General features: G+C 37.8%; 1 long non-coding RNA gene across 1 annotated transcript in view; it reads left to right on the forward strand.

The window, feature by feature from the left end:
• The window catches only part of LOC143370306 (uncharacterized), a 458,422-nt gene that overhangs the window by 122,485 nt on the left and 317,610 nt on the right, over positions 1-18,327 (forward strand). The window lies entirely within an intron of this gene.

An 18,327-nucleotide genomic window follows, 5' to 3' on the forward strand; every position in this document is an offset into this window, starting at 1 on the left:
GTTTTCTGCATCTCTCATTAAATTTTCATCCAAATCGTTGGAGCGGTTTTCGAGATTTTATGTTCACCATCAAACGGTACACCGAGTAGGTACACGCCTTTACGTTTTTACTCACAACTTTTATGTTCATACAGATATTTAGACTTTTCTTATTTTTGTGTTTAAGCTCATAGAATAACGATTGAAACTAGATAAAATCGTTCTCTTTACAGTTATTTATCTCTTTACAATTTGCGTTTGAAAAAAGGACTTTTTTAGGGCTATCGAAGGTCACCTACCCCCTTAAGTGACGCAGATTCGACAAAATAGCGTTTTCAACCATTAAGGATTTCTCGAATTATTCCTACTGCAGTTTTATAAAGTAAAGAAAAAATTTTCAGATCAAAATTAAATTTTCTGTTTTGTATTACGTCTTGGTGGGAGTACTCCTAATCTATGGGCGATTTTTTTTTCAATAAAAATGAGTGCAAACACGACCGAATTTGAATTACTATTAATTGCGTAGACAAATCGAACGTTCCCATTAAAAAATCCTCCTCCATTTATTGGTAATACTATCAGGAGGGTTTAATAGGAAATATAGAGTTTCTTCAGTTCGTTATTGAGATAAAATAGGGGGAAAGTAAGCTCCAATTATAAAGATGTCGTGAGTGCTTCCAATTTGAACGCTCAGTGTACGTCGTGTGCGGGACTCCTCTAATCGTATCTTTCAACCATAGACGTTGCACGCCCACAGGCGTTCTCCGCACACTACATGCAACAACAAACGCATATATTTATGCGCCCATAGCACGCAAAGAGTTAGGATCTAAACGAAAACGTGAAACTCCACGGTGACACGAGACATATTAATGCATCTTTCACCCTCTCTCCCACCCTCTCTCTCTTGAACCATACATCCTTCACACCCTTCTTCTGCACTCTGCACTAAAATATTCTTTTCCAGCATCGAAAATGAGGTTGTGCCAGAATAAAAATAAAGTTGCTTGCAAGCATTAACAAGCATCAGGATATGATACATTTGCTATCCGCTGAGTATGCAGCGGAGTTGTAAAAAGATGCATGCATTCTCGAAAGTAGAGCTATCCGTTACGGGTCAGACATACTTCTCGCGAATAACAGTCGCCGTCATCGCTCACCTTGAGCCATGTGCAAGGCATTACAGTATTGCCACTTCATCTAGCCCCCGTCAAATTTAGACAATTCCCGCTGCAAAATGTGACAGCCGCGTAACGTAACGTGTTCCAGTTGCCACCTCAGTGCAATTCGCAAGCTGGTTCGTCGTTAACTTTTATTAAGCATAATCGAAGAATGGGAGCAAAGTTAGATACTGTCTGAACGAGTTCGTTTCTGAAACTGAAGGTTATGAGCACGTTGCTTGTATCTTCTCAGTTATATTTAAAAGACAATTTTGAAAATGTCTTTTTTTGACAAAAGAAGCACTTTTTTGAGGGAATTTTTTTGACAAAAGTGTTTGGTTAATAGCGACTGATATTCTAGAGTGGTTTGTACTTATCGACTTTGTTATTTCCTTTGATAGTCCAATAGTAAGTACTAGAATTATTCGGTACAAATATCTGTTGAAGCACAGCTTTCTAAAAATCAATCGAAAATTTCGTTTATCTAGTGGAAATGTTTTCTGGAAATTCCTGGAAATGTAGAAGATGTACAAAGTGGAAGGGAAGTGTCAATTTCCAGGCAGAGTGGATGTAACAAATTCCTACTTCGAACCATTCGAATGCTCGTTTTACTTCTGTAAAATGCACTTTTTTTCTCTTTGTCAAGTAGTAGTTTTATATATTTTTAACGCTATTTAACAAGTATTAGTTTTTTGGTATGTAACATTTCTAATACTTTATAGTAATTTTTAACTTCTTAATTTACTCTTGAAAATAAAGTACTTCCTTAAAACTTATTGTTAGTTTAATATAATATTAATACTTCTTGGATTTATCGTTTCTACTTCACACACCTTTAAGAAGAAATCTATAATAATAACGTTGCAATAATTTAGAAATACAAATCTGTCCGTTTCTCTAATTTTCTGTCACAACTTATAGTACCACGAATTTAAAATTTTAGAAGCAAGTATGAACACAATAATTTCTTCATTGATCCTTGCAATTTTATAATAAACCATTAATTTCTTAGTCCCGTTACAAACGAAAAAAATAAAGCATAACTCAAGAGATTTGTGACAACGTCAGTGAACGAAACGACACAGAAAATCCAACGAATTTATCGAATGACATCAATTCTAGAACGAAGAGGGATTAAACAAATATAAACGTTGAGTGCTCTTTGACGTCTGTCCCCGTGAATTAATTCTGAACGATGATGGGCTGAAGGTTGGTCAGGCAAATGGTGAAAGGGAATGAACGTTAACAAGACGAACCTGATCGACAAGTACAATTAAATCGAATGTTAACGTTCAAATCAATCGATAAACTCTGCAAAACCGATTTCTTTCAATTTTATTTTTCCACTGCGAAATTTAAGCCCTACTCTTGGCACCTTGATAAGGGAAAGAGAAGACAGGACATTTTGTGGTATTTAATTATTCTCCAAATTTTTCAAGGTTCATTTAAAAGTTAATGACAATTACTTGTAAATTTTTCATGGTATAAAAACACAGCGTAATTTATTCATTTTTCTCAAAATGTAAGTTCATATAGACTTCGAAATTTATTTTAAAACATGGATATTTCTACAGAGTATACTTTTCAAATTTTGCAAAATGCTGACTTGTGTTTTTCTTTTGTAGCAATAGAATTTTTTCCCGTATATAAATAAATCAAATCAGATTTATTAAACGTTCACTTACAATCCACGCCATTGCTGTCATAATACAAAAAGTGGTGGAATAGAAAAGCGAATGATTAATACTTCCAAAAATAAATGTACGTTTCAATAACTAAAAGACCTCAAAATTCATTTCAGCAGTCAGCTATTTCCATAAAGTTCCTAGTGCCAGACAAAGGCATATCTGAAAATATCCTTTCAGATAAAATTAGCGGCCTCGTTAACTTTCAATTTCTTTGATGTTAAATGATGCAGAAAGTAATTACCATTCAATGCGACGCGACGCTCTGATCCCAACGTAGGTACTCGTTTCATATAAAATTTAAACATTCCACTGCATATTCATTACTTAATCCCTGATACTATCGAACCTACTATTTTCGCGTATAAAAAGAACCTTCCATATTCCCATCGCATTACGAGCTACCAAATTGCAAACACTACCCCTCCGCGATCTTTAATGTGTATGAAAATTCATTAAAATCACTTGCAAACAATCGATAGAGCAAGCCTCTCCGTTCCATACTAAAACAGAAATTTCGCGAGGTTTATTATCGGTAGTAAACACCAGAAAGTGAAAAGGAGGGGGTGGAAAGCCCTGTACGCGAAAGTAGCTCGTATAATCGATGCGTACGAACCCCATCAACGTCGAGCATTGCTTGAAGCAATTTCATCTGTTAAATATACAGAGGTAATTCCCCGATTCTACGACGTGCTAGATAAATTACTCGAAAATCTATCTAGGGTGTAAAGTAGAAAGTATAAAACGGGAGGTGTAAAATTTCATTTCATCCCTCGCAGAGATAATATTTGGAGGTTCTTCTTTGAGATGTTAGGTTAGAAGGGATGATGTGCCTTTTTTTGTGTATACTGGCACGCTGGAGTAATCCAACGATATTATATATGGAAGGTGTTAGAAGACCCATACATATTTGAATAATTAATAAATAATGAGTAAACGAATTCAATAGTTTCGTAAAATTTATAGTGTATGCAATAGTAATAATAAATGTTAATACTTAGAGATTCTTCAGACTGTTGAATTTCATGAGTCATGAATCATTTCTAAAAATTGTTGTGTTTTAATAATATTATAGTTGAGATACCAAACTGAAAAAACTTCATAATTACAATCTGTTTATAATTCCGAACTCTATAAAAAAACAACACCTCCCTATGCTGTTCAAAGATCAGGAAATTTGATAGCCAATTTCGAGGCACGAGATTGAAAAGAATTTGTGATACTAATTAAGCCTCGATATCGGAAACCCATCATTAAGCCTTGTGCAGAGAATAGAATCTCCACCCTACATAGATGTGACATTTTTTGTGTCTAATTTTCAATATCACTGAACACTTCGAAGCGCTATACAACACTCATCCCCCTGTTTCCAGTTTTCTGCGCGAAGCGAGCACGAAAACCCTTCTCACAGCAAACCACAGCCAAAAACACAACCCGACAGAAAACAAAAACACTATTTCACCCTGTTTCACAACATTGATTTAACGCAACGTTTCGAATAATGTACTTGCCTCGCCACATTACACGGAACGAAAATCCGCGTACCGAAGAAAGTTTCTCGTAACGAGGCGCGGAACGAACAGCGTTGAAACGAAATTTCAATCGGAAATTTACGCGAATCGCAGGCGACGGGGGAGAGTGGGAAGAAACGAGATGACCGTACAGGAACATTTGTTTTCCATTCAGTACCCATTTAAACACTCTGACGGCAGATTATCGTGGCTGCGTACGGAAAGCAGAGTGTTCGCAAAGGGAGTTAAATTAAAATCCAATTTAAAGCGATAGGTGGCTGGACACTGAAATAGGTTGGTTAAGGGTTGGGGGTGTCAGGGTGAAATTGGTTTCCATATTTGGGACCGAGGGTGATTCCCGTTTACGCGGAATTCATAGATTGCCGTTTTGATGACTAGTCGCCGCTGACCAGCACTCTGCCTACACTCTCGTTTTCTTCCTGCATGCGAGTTTGCCAGGACTTCTCTCTATTCCAGGCATCGATACCTTCTGATATTCAAATCGGGTTCTCTTTTGATGGCTCTTCTTTTCCCCGTTGCAGAACGGTCGCTTCCTATTGAGCTTCTGTTGCGAGGATTGCCTTCTTGGGAAATATCTGGATAGAAGTGTCGGTTTTCTCGGGGACAACACAGAAATTTGGAAGATCGGTTTCCATCCCCTCCTTCACGGTTAGTTAAGGCAGAGACAGTCGCGAATAATTTTTCCAGCGCGGAAAATCGCTGAGCACCACGCACCCTCGATTGCCTAGGGAAAGACGTGAAAGCTGAGCGTTCACCATACAGCACTCCAGGATGACGCTTTGTCGCCGAAGTCCCGAGACACTGGTGACCATTGAGAGTGCCAAGTCTCTGACTTGGAATTTTTGGAAAGCTGCGACAAACCTAAGTGGCCCTCGCCTGCACTATGTCAAAATAAATGGCGGAACGCCCACGAGCTGTCTCTGGGTGTTTGCAACATTTCGGCTGACAGCGGACCCTTTCCCTGTCCCTATCGACACCCTTATATCGTTTAAGGGACGTTCGTTACGAAAGTAACAGGATCTTATGGTGGGCAGTAGAGATTTAGGGAAATCGTTAAAATAAGTAAGGAGAGAAATGTAAGCAGGAATTTCTAATTGTTAGATAAAGTGGTTGAGAAGAAGACTGGGGGAAGAGGAATGTGACCGAACTCAGGTCATGAGGTCGCAGCTAACTATGCAGCAGTTCTATACTAAATGGGTTACTGTTGATCAGTTTAACCTACTTCTGTCTACCCGTGTCGCCTCGCTTAATTTATGGCTCTTTTTATAACCTCGACTACAATTGAATTTGAAAATAGTCAGGGTAAACAGCGAATATATGAGCGACTAACGTATGTACACAGAAATGGCAGCTGCAGATGTGCTAAATATAATGCAGGTCACACGTTCGAAATTACTCGTCGATTTTTTACTAAAATCACGTTGCCTGAGAAATTTTCCCCTGATTCGAAGTTGATGCTTTCAGGGAGAGTTGCAATGTTTCATATTGCAATCAAGCTTATTATTATACATTATCATGCGAATAAGAGATTCCAATTTGTTTGTTTAACGAGAAAATCCCTGCTTTACTGAATTCACAGACACGTGCCAAATTTTTGGCTTCCAATGCTATATCTGCTTAAAAAAATTAGAACTCAGTCGTTTATTTAGTTAAAAAATTTTGATATAGTTATATAATTCTAATGTTGCTTAGCAAAGTCGTAATCCAATATAAGAACAGAATTATTATTTTCGCTAGTTTCTCCCTATCGATATTAAAACCTTTTATTCGTTCCCCAGCAATGTTCAGTTTCTTGAATTAAAAGTCTGTGATTGTATTAATATAGGAAATCCATGATACTAAAATCCTTGCAGCTTAAAGAATTGTAGGGTGATCAAAACCAGTGCTACTCTCTTAGTACCGCATTTCACAGAATACAAACGATCAGTTCCATATTCAAATTTAAATTTGAAACGAGTTCCCAACAGTACCCCTCAATTTTCTACCATATTGCCTCGTCTCCACGCAATCAGACCTTATAACAGTACAATCAGATTCCGTTACGATTCACTGGTAGCCATTCCCCTAAACCTATGTTTAACCCAGAAACATCATCGATCTTCCGCCGAAGATTTCAATGTGCAAATTTTAGCGACAACTCCCAGGCTGAATCCCAGTCTGTAACCTACGACTATCCAAAACTGCAATCTTCAAAGATTTATAATAAAAAAAAGAAGCTGCTGATAATAATCCTCGCACAGACCATAATTTCAGCACAGCGGCGCAGCAAAGCCAGCCAACATCTCCATTATCTTCCCCTCGACTCTTTGTGCCCATCAAATCGATAGGGATCTCTAAAATCTCCGAAAGACTCGAAAGGCCCTCAATCTCCTCCCAATCTACGCACACCTTTGTACCCAGCGAACGTCTTCCACGATCATCGAATTCGATTTGTGTCCTAGGATTGAATTTATCGAGTTCCAGGATCAACATCGACGTTTACCAGCCCTGGCGAACGAGTACGAGCCCCTTCCCTTCTGGAAACGCTTCCACGAATCCTTCAACCCTTTGGGCTCCGTATTCCAACACAACGAAAATAAGATCGCAGGCCGAATTTTTTTTGGTAACTTTAAGACCCGGGAGTTTCACAGCCAAAGGCCCTAAGTGTATAATTAATAAATAATAGTAATGATAATCTTGATTTTTTCACGGAATCAACCTATTACTTTAACAAGGCTCTTGATAAACTTATGTAAACTTGTGTAACCTCGTTGTGTGTGAGTTTATAGTGTGTGAACCATTTACCTACTGTTAAGTATTGTATGCTTTTTTGTATGCACTGTGTATTGCTATTTCTTTTTTCTTTTTGTCTTTTTCTCTGTTTTTGTTCTTGTACACTAATGGGACTTTATCCCGTATATATTATAAAATAATAATAATAATAATAGTAGTAATAATAATAATAATCATAATAATAATAATAATAATAATAATCATAATAATAATAATAATAATAATAATAATAATAATAATAATAATAATAATAATAATAATAATAATAATAATAATAATAATAATAATAATAATAATAATAATAATAATAATAATAATAATAATAATCATAATAATCATAATCATAATAATAATAATAATAATCATAATCATAATCATAATCATAATCATAATCATAATCATAATCATAATCATAATCATAATAATCATAATAATCATAATAATCATAATAATCATAATAATAATAATAATAATAAAATACTTTCGAGTAGTAAATGAGAGAGATCTTCTTCAGAACTGCTGGAGGGTGTGGAACTCCTGAAACAATCGATCGTGCCCGCACGGCAGTACTATTTACCGCGAGAAAATGGAGATTGAAATGGTACGGTCACAGCACTCAAAGGGATGGAGGTCTAAACACACTTATCAGTACCGTGTCAGTTCCGTGCAGGCGTGCCAGTGGTAAGAAAAAGGGATCCTTCACGCCCCTTTTCTTCCTACCACTGGCAGGCCTGCACGGAACCGACGCGTAGCTGATAACTATGCCCCGACGAAAGTGGTCGTTATTTCAATCGTGTCCTGTAGAAATTTGTCACGTTCGACTGCTTATGCTTCGTCCACGGCTTCCAGCTTTCCGCGACGTCAGAGCACGGAATTTTCGGACGGTCGTTAAGGAGAAACCACGGTCGACGTTGAACGGGGCTCCTCTCCTCAGAACGCCTCAGCGAGCTTTATACAAGCCTCCTTATTTTTCACCGTTGACGGCCTGTGCTTCGCGTTTTCCGCATCGCGAAGTTTTTCGCGTCCAGCTTGTCCGCTTTAATTTGCCTAGCTCCGGAGATGCGGCTACCACGGCCATTTGAATAACGATCACTTCGCCGCAGCACTTTCGAAACAGCCCAGCGGCTCGAGCGGTTGCTCTCCTCCGTTACTGGAATTTGCCGTCGTTCGCGCTTTGTCTTTGCTCTGGGTCCCTGTGGCTCGCCAAAGAGTGGTGTAGCAAGGCGGAGGAACGTTTTGGTCGTGGGGCAGGTGGTGTGGAAAAGGCGCTGCTTTTGAAAAGTACAGGCGCACCGTGTGGCCCTGGAATGGTCTTTGTCGAGTTTGACTTCTGTAGTCACATTTGAGGTGCTCTTGGGGATCCATATTTGATTGGGGTTGAATTGATTAGAAGGAAAAATAGCGCTGTATTTTGAGGGAAAAAAAATGAATACTTTTTGTTTAACAGACAGTAACGGGGACAGTAAGGCCCGTTCCACGCGGTCACGGTCCGGTCTCGATTAAAATCATATCCGCAAGCGTCCACACTATCAAGTCGGGCGAGTGTGGACGCTCAGGGATGTGATTTTGATCGAGACCGGACCGTGACCGGACCGATAGTGTGGATGTGGCCTAATGCTATACTTCTGGCGGCCCTAGACGCAACATCATTATGAGTCCTTAAAAGAACAAGTCTATTTCTATGTAGGGAGATAGGGAACAAAACCCTTATTACGTACCTATATGAATACGAATATAAGGATTCACTACTTACTAGGGTAAAAAGTTGACAAGTCTACGCTCTGAACCTATGTATATTACTCGGACTCTCGATTCTTCACTCTATACTCTAGAGCCTGTGGTTTATGACCCTCTAGTTTCAGCTCTGTCGATACTGTCTCAATTCTCCAGCGACTCATTTGCGACCGCCCGTGCTCTCGATCCCCAATCATGCGACATTCTTCTCCATCTATAATCTATAGTACAATCACATCACACAGTCATGCCCCGTGACATGCTGCACCTGAGATTGAAACAGGGCCGTTCCTGGGTTATGGCCGCTCAGGTGCAAGAACAATATTGGCGCCCTTATTAATTCAATATTCTGTAGCAGTTACGTCTTGGTTACCACGTTCTTTCTCTTCGGTACTTTTCTTTCCCTACGTTTCTAACTCTCACTTTTCTAAATTCTCTTGCTGTTCACAACTTCCTTCCTATTCTTTGTTCAGTTCGTTTCCCGATGGCTTCGTCTGGGCCTGGCGTTCGTTGAGAACATGTGACGACCAGGTCCGCGCGAGCCGAGCGAAGTCGCTTCTCGAGTAGCTTTGTCTTTTACCTTCATCTCAGTTTTTCCTGTCTTTCTCTTTTTCTATTTCCTTCCTTCACCTTTTCTACCCCTGGTCAAGGGTACGGTTGGTGAAGAGAAGGCAGTTGGATTTAGACAGTTCCTGCGTGAACACTCCGACGTCTACACCCGAGTCATTTAGTAAAATTGTCGTTTTTCTTTGGTAAAAAATAAATTGAGTGTTTGGTAAATCGGAGTCGACATTATTTCACCTCATACCACCTCAATTCTTTAATTAAGAATTTAATATGCAGTGTTTACTTTTATATCTATGCACACATCATTTCAAACAGTTATCATGCAAAAGAGTTTCGATTATTATTCTTATTAATCAAAATTTTACATATAATAAACGGCCCGCGGCCGCCCCTAGGTTTGGCCGCCCAGGAACGGCCCCGGATTGAAATATAATGTAGTTCGCGTGAAACGAGGTGCGGTTTAAGTCATCATTTTGCTCATTTCGAGTTCCTTTCGAAAATATGGGTCTAAGCTAGGAATCTCTCTTTCGAATTTTGCAGGAAAAAGTGGGCAGAAAGCACGCAATCCACCAAGCCTATTTCTTGGTGCCCATTCTGTGAAATTTTATTTACATTTATACCACGAAGGGGATATTTCAGATCAGGAGGAAATAAACTGTCAGCTTTCGGCCGGAGTTAAAAAGTAAGCCGCCCACAGTTTCGCGTTCTGCAATTTTGCATTAAGCTTCGTAATCACCACGCTCGCCGTTCCGCAATTTACTACGCCAGTTAATGCAATGAAAATTTACAGGAGGTGGAGGGGGTGGACGGCGAATTTTAAACCGCTAAAGAATGCCGTTCCTCCGGCGAGCGTTTTCCAGCGTGACTTAAAGCGGAAAATAGAAAGCCGCGAGTAATGTGCAACTACGCCAGGCGTTCGTGATTTATTAAAATCGTCAGTTTCCAGAGGGGATGGGGAATGCCGTCGAAACGTTTCTAGAAGGGAATAAGGAAGAATGGCAGCAGCGTGGTTTCCTATTGGGAAGATATTGAAAGCAGAGCCTCGAAATGGTTTCCCCTATGGGCCATTTTTGTCGGCTATTGCATGGCAAAGGCAAGCGCCTCTTATTGCTTCCATTTGCCTCGTCTGGACTCTGTTTCCCTCGCTTTTCCTCCCCGAATTCCGTCGAATTAACGGCTCGTGCGCAATTCCACCTTTCACCGAAGCTCACCCCCGTCAAAGTCAATCCATCTGTATGATTAAAAAGATAATGCCTCAGTGACACATATCAACGACGAGGAATTAAATCGTGGAGCACAGAATGTTTTCAAACAGTCTCTGTAATCTTACGAATTCGTTCGTGCTCGAACAGCTTCTAATAATTCGCCTGAGTGTAATTAGTATTTTATTCGTAATTCGCTTGAATCGATATTTTAATTATATTAAATGAATTATTAAATAGATTAAATGAATTTTTTCTAATTAGACTTTGGGGAATATCCTATTGTTTTATACGTGTCATCGAGTGTCTATGAATACGCGGACATTAATAACATATTATTTCTACTTCTTATAATAAAGTTTCCTTCAGAACCGACCAAACACTTCGAAAGTAAACAATTCCCAATCCCCATTCCAAGCACTCCCCAATCACTTCAACCCGCAGATATCACGATAGGATAAAAGAGGGTCGTGGGGATGAATCATTTCAAACAAAACGATTTCAAGGAGACGCGAACCTTCTCGTTCGTACCTAATATGTATTTTATTGTTGGCCAAGTAAGTACTTAGCTAACAGAAACAAACGAGATTGCGTGCTGTCACTTTCCATTCCTCGTCGTCGTCCGAATTTCTTTTCTTCTCCTAGCCTCCATAACCGCAATATATTTTCCTCGGTACCGCGATCGAGCACGCGTCCATTATCATTATGTACAAATCGTTACTTCCGTGACTCGGCGTTCACGTAACTCCATCCGTTTCAATAAAATCCGCCTGTATTTTACAATATAAATCTTCTTACACACACACACACTTGCATACACACACTGGCCCCTCCCCCTTCACCCTTCCCCCCCTGTACATACACGTTACACCTCGATCAATCAAAGCTGCTTTTGTATCGAGGACAGGCCACGATCGATCGATCGTTAACGCTAAGGATAGTGGATAGTGCGCGGCAGTAACGCTATTTTATTACGCTGACTGACTCCTCTAGAAGCATAATGTGAGTTACATTTTAAACCACCACTCTCGCTCTCTTTCGACGCTTACTCATGCCCGACGGCATTATGCAGTTCTTCTCGTCGTTCGGCGATCGATCACGCACACCGTACACACTTTTCAGCCCCTCTTCGGCCCCTCGCATTTTCCCCTCGTTTGCTCCCATAGTGTACATGTCCCTTCCTCTTTCACTCGCTTCCCTTCATTTGCGCGTCGGCTGCGAGGTCGGAGTACAGCAGACGCGAGAGATGCTGGCTGATCGAAGTCACGTGAGTGAGCAAGAATCCTGTGAAGGTGGACTTGCATTTTCGCAATTCCACCGAGTAGGTAACCGACAGGGGGTGTTCGGTTACACGAGCACTCCGATTTTTCTGAAACTGTGCAGGCTTTGTAGAGGACCGCGACAGAAGTATCGGGCAATTTTTCGTTTGCGCCAGTTTTCGGTTCTTCAGGGTGGTAACACCCCCTGAATGTGAACGAGTGTTTTTCTATTTTCCTGGATATCTTGAAAACTATAGTAGGTATAAAAAAATTGTTGTAAAGAAAACTGAATGGTTTTTTATGCTGTATAAAACTGTGTAATCAAATCGTTTAAAATTTGCGGCGGGGAACATTTTACTGTTTAAATTACAAATTTTAAACAATTTGATTACACAATTTTGTAGAGCATAGAAAGTCGTTAAGTTTTTGTTGTAATGATTTTTTTGCATCTACTGCAGGTTTCAAGATATACAGGGAAGTAGGAAATCACACATTGACAGTTAAGGGGTGCTTTCACCCTGAAGAACCGACAATGGGCACAAACGAATTATTACCTGATATTTCTGTTGAGGTCCTCTACAAACCTGTAACGGTTAACAGTGTAACCGAACTTCCCTTGTGAGACTGACTTGTGCTTGTACACTGCACATTTCGTAGACAGCTTGTTGATAGATTATTTTAATGTGTGTCTGATTGAACCTTCCGGGAGGTTGCTTCAGTTATACCTTCGAACTGGAGACCATGGATTGAGTTCATTATCCAGAGCTTGAAATCTAGATAACTTGAAATTCAGTAATTAATTGGTTAGTAGATAGTCACGTTAGAGCATTGACGCTTTAGTCCATTAATACGTTTGTAATAAATAAACGCTTGAATTTATCTGTCCGAAGCTTCGATTACCAATGAGTTAATTAGAGTTTCAGGTACCTTAAGGGGACTAGGCAGTCGATAAATCGATTTTTTTTATTGCATTTTCCGAAAGTACTATCTTTTCTCAATAAAATTCCGCTTTATTTATAGTAAAATTCGCAAAATTGTAGATTTGACAGCTAAAAACGTCAAGTGGCAACCTATAGCGTCACCTTTGCCCAGAAACTTTAAATGCGTTTTTCTCGAATATTTTTTTCTCTTCATTTTTTCCTGATTGCGAGCGAATTGAGGTTCAAATCGACTTGGAAAAAATTACAGGATGTGTAGAACATGTGTCATTTCGGCGCAAACCTCTGATATGGTCTGTAAAAATTCGAGATTTTCATAAAAAAATTAAGAAGTCACCGGATTTTGGCAGCGTACCATCATTGTTTGTGTGCGCTAAAGTGGTTATGTTGTGACACGATCTTCGACATTTCCCTCGCCACAAATTTTACTAACTTTTTAATAGAAAAAAGTAACATCTTTTGCCTGTAATACAGTTCATATGCAAATCTAGCCTCGTGGTTAAATGTCCATAAATAGCGTTTGTTCGAAGGATTCAATGTTGTCCCGAATTTTACTCCACTAGCCTCTAATCGACTGAGGAACATCTAAATGGTGGTCGATGAAATTTGTGGAATGAAAAATCCAGAAAAGTGATCAATAATTTTACAAAATTGCTTCTACACGATAATCTACATACTTAAACCACAATATGTCAGGCACAATAATCATCCAAGGGGCTGAGTGTCAAATAATAATTTTTTCATTATAGAGAAGACAAATTTAATTCAAGTTGCTATTATAAAAGGAATAAAAAAAATATGGGGGCTCTTTAAAATCATCAGAAAATTGCGGTTTATTACCCCTTTGTAGAATCATTAGTATCTTTGAGACCTATTTAGCACCTGGTTAAGAAAGAAAAACGATTTGCCACATTTTTACAGTTGGCCGTTTGGTAGGTACTTCCATTCTACAATTATGGAATCAGTAAGTGAAGTGAATTATCTCAAATCTTTGTTAACAGAATCACCGGAGGTTTTTCATGTGTGATCGAACAGGGAAATTGAATATTTCGAAAATCTGTCACGTCGACGTAGTCAATGCGAGTTCTAGAATCTTGCAGGGAAAGAGGTGAATCTTTTTCAAATACACGCTTCATTCCTATCGAACATGTTTCAGAAGTTATTTAACATCCACTCCCATTCTCTGTAGGTACGTTGTAAGTTCGACACGTGACGCGTTTTTTAAGTATGCGATAAATACTGCAAATCGCCATAAAAAGCCAAGGAAGCATGTTTTGCTGAAACGAGCATGTCTATACCAAAATTAGAATTTAAGGGGACCTTCCGGTCTAGAACCCCCCAAAATAAGTGATCTTTAGGAATTAATTCAAGGAAAACTACTAAATATAATTTAATGGGACCTTTTGCATTGTGTTAAGGATGTCTTAAGTTATAGAAATATATTTTTTGTTTTATAATTACTCATTGCAGACGGCACTGGGGAGTCGTTAAAGTCAAGGCGTCAAAAAATTGATCCAAATCGGTGGGACCCGTATCTCCAAAAGTTATTATCCGATTCGACTGAAACTTTTTTATTTTGAAGAATATACTTCTGGCTAAGGGAGAACCAGAAAAAATGAAAAAAATGAAATTTCTTTGGAAAATAACGACACTTGAAATTTAAAATCACTTTTCCCGATATTTTTCATCCTTTCAACGCCTTTGAAAATTATAAATTTTCAATTTTTTATAATTTTTTATAGACTTTTAGACCGGACGGTCCCCTTAAGTAAGAGGTTGTAATAAAAGGCGTTATTATTATTATTATTATTATTATTATTATTATTATTATTATTATTATTATTATTATTATTACTTTATGTGGGAAATATCGAAGACATTAGAGAAATATTTTACAAAACTAGAATGCAACTAGAAGAGGACTGGAATTGAAATAGTCAAAATCTATTTCGTGGGATTTGATCGTTTCGCGATAAAAGTCCATTTGCTTTGGCAAATTGAGTGTTCGTTGATATTGATTTTAGCATCACAATGTAATAGATTATTAAATTTTTATACATATGATTCATTGAAACGTGTAGTTTTGTGTCGACAGTCCATTATTGTTCTCTATCACTTTGAATAATAACTGCATCCTTTTATTTTGTGAAAGCTTTATAAACCTGCAGTTTTAAACAATTCAGTATCCTGTTAGTTTTTTATGAAGATTTTTCATGAATTTCTCAATACAAATATCAAGCAGTAAAACAGTTTAGAACACCTCGAACGCGTCTTCCATTTAATAAAATCTAGAATTGATTATTCAGAGATATTAATTTCACTAAACAAATCACACTTCTTTCCCTAGTCCCTTAAATCATCCAAATTAATCTATAATTTCACTGCACGAATCAAAATCAACTAATACCGCTATTCATTTCGTTAATTACCATTTATACCTATTTTCCTAACACTAACCAATTTAAACAACACCCATTTCGAACACGTATCAATTCGACGCAATCAACAATATGCACTTCAACGCACAGAATTAAAGTGCCTTTGTTTGAGATCCAGCCAAAGAACATTCCTCGCAGAGAAATGGAAAAAGGCTGTTCCCACTTCTGCCAATTAAACAATCGGCGCTTCGACTCGTCCCTCAAATGAGTACTCGACGAGTTCACGTGTACAGACGAAGTTCGTCGACCCACTGTGACGTTCATTTACACACGAAATCGAGGGTGTCGCCAACAATTTCCCGAATATTCGATATTTGACTATGTGGGCCTGTCGCAATCACTGACATTTCGTGTAGAGGCACGGTCGTTCATTGCCAATTTACAACCGAAACATAATTTTGCGAGGTTGAATTGTTCTATTAAAATTGTCAGCTTCCATTCCTGTTTCTCTTCTGTGAAAACAACGCTCATGAAAAATATTGATAGAACCAAACGAAACCAAACGAAACTCGTGTGCATTCTGTGCGATTGACAAAAACGAAGTGATAATAAGATAAGACGATAAGATTGATAATAAAATGAATATGATCCAATTAATAGAATTGTCATGAATCAAATTCACTTGACAATCGCTTAAATTTCTGCTGCAGCTCTTTCTCTTCATTTCTCAAAGCATTACGCTACTCAAAGCGTTACGTTAGTGTGCAATAAGAAATGTCACTTTGTTTCTGGGCCTTTTCTGTACAAAATCTGCACTTTCACTAGCGGTACAATATTGGAAATAAATGTTTAAAAGGTAAACTTCAAATACTGTAAACACCATAGAATGAAATCTCCAAGTACGATTTTTTTTTTCATATCTTTGGTTTCACGAAAACAGTTTTTGAAACACAGATTTCGTAGAGGAGATTCGAAAAATGGAGTAATATTTTTTATTAGTACATGAATGTTATTGGAATTTTCAATGGAAACGTATAGGCATCCATGTATTCTGTAGGATTTTTACCAATTAAACGCCAAGTTCTACATTCTATCCATTTAATCGTTTTACGATTAATTTAGAATAGTGGTTCTTGCAGCTGATAATATCCAAGGCTTCCTAAGTTCATCTCGTCCCAGCGTAGCGTAGCATAATACAGTTTTCGAAAATTTCAGCTCACGTTAATCAGCCTCGCTCTACACCAGTGCATTCTCGGATTCTTGAAGAAACAGAATAACAACAACCCTGGAGAATCATAAAAGGATGTCAGCAAAATGAAGACGGTGTTTTCTAATATTATTAATTGCAATTGAATGCATTTTTAACTGACTTTAAATATCAAGTTGATGTTAAGAAATCTTAATTTAATTGTAACACAGGTCAGTAGATGATTTGATAAATCATTTTATTGAAACAGACAGGGACAAATCTGTTTGTCTGGTAGCATTTAATGAGAGCTGTCTCCCTTCTGTATGAAATATATATAAGGGAAGAAAAATGTTTTTTTCAGTGCTGAAAGGCTTCGACAGCTCAAGACATTAGTACAGGTCACGCTTCAACGGTTGCTGATGATTAATTTGGGACATTTCTCTGCCGACGAACGTTCGTGCAATGGACAGATTCCACTGTTGCCCAATAATATTAAATCGTAAAACAACCCTTCGATAGCAGTTTCAATATCCATATAAATGGGAATTATTGCTCCAGGGAAGCGCAATATAAACATACCTTAGTTTATATATTAAAAATGAATTCCATGGAAATCGTGAAGAATTTGATAAATAATCAAGCAGCGACATACTTGAAGTTACACTGGACATCTCGACTGAAAGTTCTTTTAAGTCGAAAGTAAACATCAGTTTCGCGTTTATGATGAAAATATCATTTATAACTGTCGCTAAAAATTTATTTGAAAATTATAAAATGCCACTATATAAATAGTACTTTGATATTTTATTCCCAGCAATCTTGTCTTTAAAATTATTTCAATGAAATTTAAAATGATCAAAATCATTTGAATCCGCTTTCGTTTCACAATTTCCTGAATTATTTAAATTGGCTCGCGAATTATTTAAATTGATTGGCGTAACTTCGCTATCAACATTGAGTAACATTTAAGTTACTATTTCAATTGAATACATTTTTAGTTTGGCTACTATACTTCGCCTTGGTAGTCGTGGGTTTAATTTTGGAAAAATCTGGTCATCGAACTCGGCATGAGAACCACAGGTGTTCTTATTGCATGTAATTCGAGGCATTCTCGAATTTCCGTTTAATTGATAATATAATTGCTGAATTATAAACCTGTTCTGTTGTCCCAAAATTTCCAAATATAATGGTTCTTAACTGAAGAGAAGTTATGGAACCATGGATCACAAAAAATGTCTAAAAATGAATTAAAATGATTTAGTAAAATTAGGAATGATTTATCATTTAGAAGAATAAATGTACCTCTGGTTTTATAAGCAGTCAAAGGAATTTTCTATCGTAGGAATAAAGCAACTACCGTCGAAACATACTTACTGATTGGTCAACCCATAGTCTTAAGGGGTTAAACCCCCATTTTTTCGTTATTTTAATTTGTTACCTTACTTATACGTAAATAAAGGTCCATTTTCTTACACACGAAACTGAGCTGTTTTTGCTTCAACGTGTAGCTATTTTGTTATTTTCCCACCAATCGAAAAAATTGAACTTCGGCCGATAGGGAACTTAATTTTATTTAACATTCTATTGTTAGAATTTTCTTTCAGAAGCCTGTTCGTCAGAAGTAACGCACACGTCAGATTTGTTTTTAAAGAAAACTTGGAAAAAATTGTATATATATTATTCAAAGATTTCTCTATCTTTATTGAAACATTTTAATCGAAAAAAGTGTTTTTGTCACTTACAAGGGGAGGACACCATGTGGTAGACACTGATTTTGATGAGCCTTGGCATGATGGATCTATGTCAAAAATAAGTAATTAGGCGTCCGAGTGTTTCAGCCAATGAGCCTTAATAATTGAGATATCCACATGTAAATTATTAAAAATTTAATAGTGGCCATGGGGTTTTAGTAGGTAAAATCCCACACTACCC

The sequence above is a fragment of the Andrena cerasifolii genome, chromosome 1, assembly GCF_050908995.1.
Source record: "Andrena cerasifolii isolate SP2316 chromosome 1, iyAndCera1_principal, whole genome shotgun sequence".
Classification (NCBI taxonomy): domain Eukaryota; kingdom Metazoa; phylum Arthropoda; class Insecta; order Hymenoptera; family Andrenidae; genus Andrena; species Andrena cerasifolii.